We start from the raw sequence: 9,724 nt of genomic DNA, 5'->3' as shown, positions 1-9,724 counted from the left end.
GCGCCTTGCGGGGTTCCCACTCAGGGCCTTCGTCTGGCTCCACGAGTCCCAGCTCCTCGGCCCGCTCGTCACCTCCATCCTCAAGAAGCAAAACAACATGACGCAGGTCCTCCCTTCCCTTATCAGTTTCTGTTTTGTTTCAGATTATTTTGCTTCAGGTGCGCTCACCACAGTTCTGGTCTTGTTGGGTGATGAGCGAGCAGATGATGCGGCGGACGGTGATCCCTGACCGACCAATGTTCTTCCTGGAGTACCCGCCGCAGGGTACGTACGACAGTCATACCCTCTGTCTGTGTGTGTACAAGCAAAAGCAGCTACGAGAAACTTTTCATTCAGTCAAGTTCTACTGAATTTTGGTCGTATAGTTGAGAACTTGAGATAGATGTTCTACTTTCTTTCATTCAGTCAGGTTCTACTGAAACTTTTCACAAAAAAAAGTTCTTCTGAAACTGTATAAAGGCACAGAAACATGAATGTTTGCTGCAGAAGCACAACCCCACATGAATAATTTGCTCAGTTTTGTCCAATGTTCAAGAAAGCGGTAAGCGTAAGCGGAGCGGAAGGCCACAGCTTAGAGCAATGGCCGCTTAAATGCAGCTTAACCAGGATTAAGCTTTTTTAAAATTGGCCAGAATTTGGCTATTTTCAATAATATGCAGAAGAAAATAGGTAACATAGCACATAAGTAAATGAAAATCTGAAATAGCATATAATATTGAAGTTCAGTGGTTCACACACCATAACAAATAGGCAAATAACACATAAGGATAAGGTTCAGTGGTTCACACAACTAGCAAAAATGCATAATATTGTCTTAGAATGAGCATATAAGATAAATGGCAGCAGCTCGGGAAACTACAGCAGCAGCTGCAGCAGCAGCCAGAAGGAGCTGAACTGGTAGTAGTGGATGTCCAGAAGGAGGAGGAGCTGCCGGCGTCCAGATCCAGTAGCCGCCGAGGAGGAGGAAGAACGCCAGAGGAGCCGCCGTTGGATGCAGAGCAGAAGCAGCCGCGACAATGCTCTCTTCTTTCCCCTCCTGGAAACCCTATAACCCTAGCCGAACAGGCCTCTTTTGGGCCAGGCCTTATATACCCCCCCCCCCCTCTTTCCCCTCCCGCCTGTGGGCTATTTCAGCTCCCGTCTAACCTTTGGGCCCACCTTCTTTGCTTTTCTGCCGCTTAAGCGCGCGCAGGGAACGCTCAGCCAGCGCTTAGCGCTTAACCGATCGCTAAATCATGCTTTTTTCCGCTCAAACGCTAAAAGTTGCGCCTAGGCCAAAAGCGAAGCGTTTAGCTACCGCTCAGCGCTTAAGCGTGCTTAAGCGACGCTTAAAAATGCTTTCTTGAACACTGGTTTTGTTTACAAAATAATTTGCTCAATTCAGTTACTCAGATGCCACGGCTGATATTTTCAAATACCACCCTGCTTTTACATATTCTTTTACTGGAAACAGTAAGACTATTTCCTACTGCAGCTTTGCTAATCATGTGAAAGTTATATGCACGGCTGAACAAGATAAAAAAAGGTATGTCATTGTTAACTGCTGCTGCTGCTCCTAATTTTATTTGCCAGAGCCGGAGCAAGGGGTTGTGACCCTGGGGGATGACAGGACCCTGTGGAGAGAGTGGAGGAAGCACTGCAGTGCCTCGCTCCGTATGACCCGTCCCGGCGTTTCGCATCGGCCAATGAGAAAAATCCCTTTCTCTACGGGAAGATCCTCGACTTTGCACATGCGTGCCGGTCCGGGATCACCACATCGTCAGTTGTGAGTAGCTCACTGGAATGTATTGTAAAGAACATTGCTTGCTCTCCTTGCATTTGTGGTATTAACCTTGACTGTTGGGTAGGTTGCGGAGCATGTCATTGCGGGCGTGGAAGAGTGGAACAATAAGAAGCCTCCGATGCCAATATTCATCTATTTTGACGCTCATGACCTGACGAAGCAAGCTGATCACTGTTTTAAATAGCCCGCTATAGCTCCGCTATAGCACGCTATAGCGTTTACAAAAGGGCTTGCGCTAAGAGACTTTGATCCAAACAAATGAACAAACATTTCAAATAGCGCGCTATAGCTCCGCTATAGCACGCTATAGCATTTGGAAGAGGTCCGCCGCTAAGATGCTTAGCGCGCTATTTAAAACTATGAAGCTGATGCTTCCACAAAGAGATTTGAGCAAGGTTCACCCCCAAGTCAGGCTGGACACGGTCCGGGCCGGTCCGGTCCTTGACCGAGCCACCCATTGGACCGGCCGCCGGCGGACCGAGCCGGACCGGACCGACCTGCCTCACGGTCCTGTTTGCACGGACCGGACCGGCGGCGCCGAAGCCCGGGCCGGACCGAGAGGACCGCCCATGGCGAGGTGGCGATGACCATGGCAGCGGCGTTGGAACATGGAGGTGGTGGGCGTGAGCTTCTGGGCGGCGACCATGGATGCCAGAAGCCGCCACGGGAGCGAGCCGTCGCGGCCACGAACAGCACATCGGCGATAGCTGCAACGCGCACGCCGTGGTCGTCCAACGTGCCGGCGGTGAAGTGATCGGGCACAAGTCTTTATTGTGTTTCCTTAGCATTTTCTTGGCCGCATGCAAATATGGTAAGACGTGCATGGGCCATCAAATTTTTTGGTGCGAGACTTCCGTGATTAGTGGATCAGCCCTGACGTGAAGTTGAGTCTTAGTCGTGGGCGTAGTGGAAGGAGAAACCGGATCAATTCCGTGAATCGTGGGATGGCAGGAGAGACTTGCGTATCGGATCGACCCCGTCTTTCTTGTTCTTTCCGTTTCTGCAACGCTGCATGAAAGGAAAGGGAAACGGCAGACTCCCACGGTTTAACACGAAAAATACGACTGTCTCTTCTGCGTGGACCACATCGACGACCTTCTCGCCGCCGTGGTCGAACCGCCTCATCTAGGTGAACTGTCTAGCGTTGCCCACGCCGGATTTAGATCCAGCCGCTGGTTCATCTCGCCGGAAGGCTGCCTGACGGAGAAACGGCCATGTACTTTTCGGTCCGACCGAGTTAACCGGGCTAAGACCGGACCGGACCGGCCGATTTTCGGGCCGAAATACACGGCTCGGACTGGCCATTTTTTCCAGCGAGCCAGGACCGATCGGTCCGGTCCCGAGCGGGCCACGAGCGGGCCGAAAAGCCCGCTCGGTACGTCCAGGCTGACCCCCAAGCCCCAACCCAAGTTTTCTGCTTTATTTCATCATTGTTCAAATGAAGAGACATCTGGTGGAAACTCCATTTACATCTATCCTGTTTTCTTGATATGTATTGCTTCTTGTGCACAGGAAGTCCGATTTCCGTTTTCGATGGGATCTTTTTCGCCATTAAAGATGACATTGACTGCTTCCCATATCCATCAAAGAGTTAGCTCACTCAGCTGAAGTAGCCGTTTTTTTTGCTATGTCCGAGAAGCACATTCTATATTATGTTTCTCTTTTTGAATTCAGGTGCTACCACATTTTTTGACAGAATCCGCCTTGTGGAGAAAGACGCAGTCTTAGTTCCTCGTTTACGGAAATGTGGAGTGATTTTTATTGGGAAAGCAAATATGCATGAGGTAGGCATTGGGGTCACCGGAAACAATCCAAACTACCACACAGGACTAATCCATAGTTTGGTTCACATAACCCTCTTTCTTTTCTTATGCTCTGGTCTTCGGAAATCCCGTCAAGATATGTCCTTGATCGCTGGAAAAGAGACATATTTTGAATGGTTTGATCTATCTGCATAAGCAGAATCTACTGCACAGGTGAGTATTGGAATACTCGTTCAAGTTATTTAATTTCTGCATTATATTTCTTACTAGCCATTGAGAGTCTGATTCTTGCTGGATTACCAGGGACATCTAATGTGCATAGATTTAGTTTGTATTGCAATTGAGACCCATGTGACTCGGAGACGGGTCAGGGCTCAGGGGCAACCTCTAATTTGATTGTTAATTAGTACAAATGAAGTTCTCTACTTCTTGGCCATTTCCTCAGGTCTTTGTTCTCCATCCTGGTTTATTTGAGTCCACTAGGGCTGCTCATGAATTGCAGAATTTAGGCTTATAGTAGGATGAACTTCCTTCAGAATCAATAATAGAAAATTTTGGTTAATAGCAATTTTTAACAGTCAACACCCTATATATTTTGTTTTTCAGATGTTTGGGTCTTGGCCTGTATGCTTCCTTTGCCTATATTCTCTGTTTGGAACCTTCTATTCTCTTTTTGTCATGGTCTGAATTAATGGATTACCTTTTTATCTCTTTAGCAGATAGTCCTCATGTTACAAGGTGTGTGGGCAAACACTGCACTGTAGGCGATCAAGTCCTTGCAAGATAGAATGTGTTCTTTTATTCTGGGCTTACAATGGCGAGTAATCAACAGTGAGGAGCATGCAGGTATGGACTTCGTATGAGAGGCTAAGATGGGCATGGCGACATGGATCATGGTAGTTGGTTTTGCTAGATTCCATGCTTCTACCTATCCATGCTATCTCCAGCAATGCAAACTTTTTTCATGTATCTCCCGATTGGCTAGAGACTTGGAATAACCAAGGGAACTTTCTTCATTTTGTGCTTTCGCTCTTCTCAGATTTTAGGCTAGGTGCATAGACATGCGTGACATACACTGAATTTAGATTTCAGTGGGAATAAATCATTGTGCCATGTTCAGAGTTAGAACTACAGAGAAGAAGGAAATTTTGTTGTTAGGCTGCTGTGGTGTTTATTTTTAAATAAATGGCATGCTAACTTGTTGGTTTAATTTAGGTGGGAAGGATAATGTCTCCTCTCCGTTGCAACCAATAACTTTTCTCAGATTTGTTCAGTTGTTTGATACAGCTGAACCACATAAGCAACCAATAGTTATTTTGTATAACTATGATTGTTCTCAGCTGAACCACACATGTACTAGCTGAACCAAGGAAGCAACTTATGATCAAATCTGATATGAGAGTGTCAAATGGTTCTGTTATTGTGTTTGTGTTTGAGACAAATTTAATCATCAACAATATGACCTTATTAATTATTTAATTTCATGTATGGCAATGTACAGAGTACATTTCTGTTATCTGAATTCTACTCTATACATCTATCTGAATTTATAAGTTATAGGCATTCAGTATATTGTGTAGCAAAGACTAGCCTTGCTCTTTTGTTTATTTCTATGGTGTCGATCCTAGACCTAGTGACCAGATCTTACGTCGTTGGTTGGCTGCAGCTTTACTGTCTGTCGCAATTGTTAGCGCTGTATGGAACAAAGGAGACTTCGTTGTGCGGCAGTTCATAGTAGATCTGCAAAAGATGGCTATAGTTCTTAAAGAATGTGTTATCGAATCGACTTTGGTCACATGCCTGTATATGAACTTGCGTTGATCCGAAAATAGCAAGACTTCAGATTTTATAAGACTAAGATTTTCCCAACACATAAGCATCAATTCCTTCACTTGTTTGCAATAAAAGATGAATCTATACCCGTGGACATGCGTAAGCTAGATAAGTGCGCACATGAACGCTCAGGAGGCGTGCCGATGGCACGCCCCAGCCATTTGTTAAACACATTAAGCTACGCGCAAAGGGCGTCTTCTCGCGCTATCCACCTGTCCTGGTTCTACTGTATCGATTTACTGTGTCGAACGGAGAGAAAGACGCGCTGGGAAAAATCTCTCGGTCAGGTGGAAGGAAAAGATTGATGAAAAAAAAGGTGGGAGGAAAAGAAGTTGCGTGCCGACGGCACCCCCATCGAGCCCCTCGTTCTCTCATTTTCCTTCGCAGGCACATCTCCTCCCTTCGTCTGTCTGATCCCCTTCTCTCTTGTGCAGGCCGCCTTCTCCCCTCCTTCTGCGGCATCCTCACGACTCAGCAGCGATGCTTTGTCGACCTCGGCCTTCTCCACCGTCGTGCGCCGGCGTCCTCCCGCACCGACGGTGTGGGGCCGTGAGGAGGTTCCCCTTTGGTAACGGCGGGGACAGGGGCGGGTCCGCGGGCGCCGTGGAGAAGCGCTCCGTCAGTGGAGAAGAAGGGAGGAGTGGATGCAGACGTGGAGGATGTTGAGAAGGAGGAGGTTGTCGCGGTGGACGGGGCGCTGGAGCTGCGCTGGCCGCCCTGGAAGGGGCTCCCGGAGCAATCCAGGCTCATAGGCGTCACTTCCCTCGCCTTACCACCCCCTCCCCAACGGTTGCAGGCCGCTGCGTGCAGCCGCAGGCGTCATGTGCTTCGGCGCGTGCATGGTGGCCGCCGGGCGTGCAGGCAGCGCGTGCGCTGTGGCCGCCGCTGCTTGCAGCTGCAGCATCCGAGCGCAGCCGCCGCGTGCTGGCCCCCGCATATGTTGGCCGAGTACGTGCTTGCAGTAGGCATACAAGGCCAATGGAGGCCGCCGCCTTTAGCTCGCGCTTGCCCTGCAGCCTTGAACGCCTCTGTAAATTTCTCCGCCCATCTCTTGCAGGTACCATGCTTCCTTCCTTCTCTCCTCCTCTTGATTAGGATGCTCCTTTCCAATCCACTCCTCTCCTTTGATTTAACACCTAGAACTTTTCATCTTTGTGCAGATTATTCTATGTATATGCCTACAAGGAGCTCGATGAAAATCCAAACAGGCTACAGGGGAAGATTACTTCCTTTTTATGGGGAATAGTGTACTCAATAATTCTTTTTTCTTCTTCTTCTGAAATTTAGCTGCAATCATCAACAAATTAGACCCTGCAAGTTCTTCCCCAAAATGTACTGTACATGCAAGATAATTACATGATCGAAACTATGCAAAGCACTTTAAATAGATGTTGCAAAGCATTTTAAATAGATGTTGTAAGTTTACTCCTTAGGTTTACTATATACCAAGGTTTTGGTTACCGGTCGAAATTTCAAGATTTCCCATGGTTACCGCGTATTTCCGTGCCCCTCGGTAAATCGCCATACCAGGCAAAAAATACCATTTTTTTGAAATTTTTGAATTTAAACACTCGATTTACAGTAAAGTACGTAGGATCTAATTAATGCCATGAGAGTTGGTTCTCGCATGTTGGTAGCAACCTAGTTCCTGTTTTGAGAGGTCTCGGGTTCGAATATTCGTTCATTCACTTATTTGAATTCAAAATTCAACTATAAAATTCGCTCGAAATATTCTCGGTATTTCTCGGTAACCGTGGTAACCACATTTATGAGCCCCCCTCGGTAAAATTGCCTCATTCGGTAACCAAAACCTTGCTATATACTGAGATGCAATACACATATGTGAACCAGTGATATGTAGGACATTTTCAATAGAGATACTCTTTGTCTTCACCATTTACTCTTAGACATGAAAAGCATCAGCTATATAGTATTATTCATTGGATATACTATATGTTAACACACAAGGTACAGCTCTACGAAAAAAATCCTGGATATAAACACTAAATGCACAATGCATCTTATCAAATTGTTAACTCTTGAGAAATTTAACTTAAAAAGCTATTTTCTCAACTATTGGTACTACTGTAGTCTGTAGATGTGCAGAGATCATTCTAGGGGTATTAAGATTAGTTTTCCAAACCATGTGTAAATCTAAATTCTAGGTGTGCAGAGATCTACTTTCTCAACTATTGGTACTATTGTAGTCTGTAGAGGCGTACATATCTATTGCTAACAATCTAAATTTCTAGATCAGCAGCTTGGTCTTAAGCTTACAAAATAGACTACTTTGTCTGAGCAATAATAGGTTGTAATTAATTGTTTTGAGTGCTAGACATTGGTGTTCATAAAATTTTGTCCTCACTTCTTGGCCCCAATTCAAATTAGTTTTTTTCTTCTCATGAGTGTTAGTTCATCTGGCGCTTTTGCTGTCATACTTAGAGCCCTGGTTCAGAATAGTTTTTTCTTCTTCCAGTTCAGGTTAGTGATTTTCATATATCAATTTTGTGTTCACAACGTTGCGCATTTTGTCTCATGCTTTGGCTGTCTTACTCTATTTTCTATACAAATTCTAGATCGCGAGTTCGGATCATGATCATTGCGTGTCCTTCTTTGTAACTTCGGAAACAGTTTAATAATTGTACAAAGAAGAACCTTGTGTTCTGGAATATGGATGGAAGGTTACAGGTAAGCTCAACCGGCAGACGACATTCATGTATCATAGGAAAGCAATGGTAATTATTGGCTCTTTCTGGCAAAAAGATATATCATGCTCCATGTTTTTACAAGCACATTGACATGAATATAATAGTCGTTAGGATCTCTATATCATGTCCAGTCTTCGTCGTCACCGTCGCCGCTGTATCTTTCTGAGCCTCACCTCACAATTTCAATATAAAATGCAGCCATCATCTTGGAATTCCTTGAGAATATCCCTGCCAAATGCGCCTCCTGGGTGTTCCTATGCGGTGCCATGTAGGGGTCGCCCTTTTCATTAATTTTTTTTTGCAATGTGGGCAGCACATGTATATGTCAATAATTGCTGAAAACGAATTGAATTTAATAGTAGTGACTCTAACTTGCATTTCTTACTGCTGCTACAGCTTAATACAGTGCTAATGACACGCCTTCTGGTTGTCCGTGGGAGCAAATTGGAGAAACGGAAGACGGGGGAAAGCAATGCATTGCTTCAAACTAGGGGCGGTTTGGCAATCGTTGACTCGCGTGGTTGCAACTAGACTGAATTAAAAAGCATTGTGCGTCAAAGTGTTGACGGAAATGCACGCGTCGCATTTGGGCGAATGTTAATATCGATTTGTTCATGATGAAAGCAAGTGATTACTATTTACCACCGCGTATCTGTGTCGCTAAAGAGCAGCGGTTTGAACTAGTTTAGATGCTTGGGGTGGCATCTTCTTCCACTTTTCCTCTAGCCGCATATACACAGAGAGGGCGTAACTGTGAGAAACTTCAGCTCCAGGCTAACGGTTGGAATTGTCCTCTTATGACTTTGCCTAATGTTTACTTCCATATCAAACATGATGTTAAGTGGTGTGCTATGTGTTCTGGCATAGTTTGCATCCATAGACCAGGTTTTTTGTCATTGTTGATGTCAACCAAAGTGTTTTTGCACCATTAATTGTCTCACTGCCAAAGCATCTAACTTGCTCAAGCTTGTTAATGCAGTCTTGATATGCACTTCTTCGCTAAGTGTAGCTAATTACTTCTATGTGTAGCTTATCTAGGCAGTTCGGTTTTTGTTTCCTCAGGAATTTCTGCTGAATGCAAATACTTTACCTTTTCAGGTTAACTTGAGTGTTGCGATTATTCAATGTCGCATCAGTACGGTTGGAGGTCATCAACTGCTGGCCTGGTTCAATCATTGATTGGTGGAAGGTTTGCAAAAATAAAGGTTAAATGTATGTTCTTGGTAATTTTTGAAGTATGTCTATGAGTCTATATAATGGACACCGAAGTTGTAAGTTTTTCCGTATGTATTCTGATTCGGTGGAGATACAATGATTGTTAGTTCACCTGCCGATGTGTGATTCAGATGTGAGGAGGAAGGAAGATGGTTCTAGATCCATGAGAAGCACGTGGCGGGGAGTCGGAATAGATAGAAATTATTCAGATAGAAAACTGATTACCTTCACTGGGTATTCTTTCCAACAAACTGCTCCAGGATCAATTGAGATTCATGTAGGTTTGAAAATAAAGCACCACAGGGATACCAGATTGCACATTTTTTTCTTCAAAAAGGGGGTTCACCCCAGCCTCTGCATCAGAACGATGCATACGGCCATGATTAATCTACTACCACTATAAAAGCATGAGAGGGCGGAGA

General features: G+C 45.2%; 1 pseudogene; it reads left to right on the top strand.

Annotated features, from left to right (window-relative positions):
- LOC119294352 lies at positions 1 to 2,058 on the top strand (annotated as a pseudogene).
- The last annotated feature ends 7,666 nt before the right edge of the window (positions 2,059 to 9,724 follow it).

Source organism: Triticum dicoccoides, chromosome 4B (assembly GCF_002162155.2).
Source record: "Triticum dicoccoides isolate Atlit2015 ecotype Zavitan chromosome 4B, WEW_v2.0, whole genome shotgun sequence".
Taxonomy (NCBI): domain Eukaryota; kingdom Viridiplantae; phylum Streptophyta; class Magnoliopsida; order Poales; family Poaceae; genus Triticum; species Triticum dicoccoides.
Note: the sequence above shows the minus strand (reverse complement) of the source record. Positions and strands in the feature narration are given on the sequence as shown.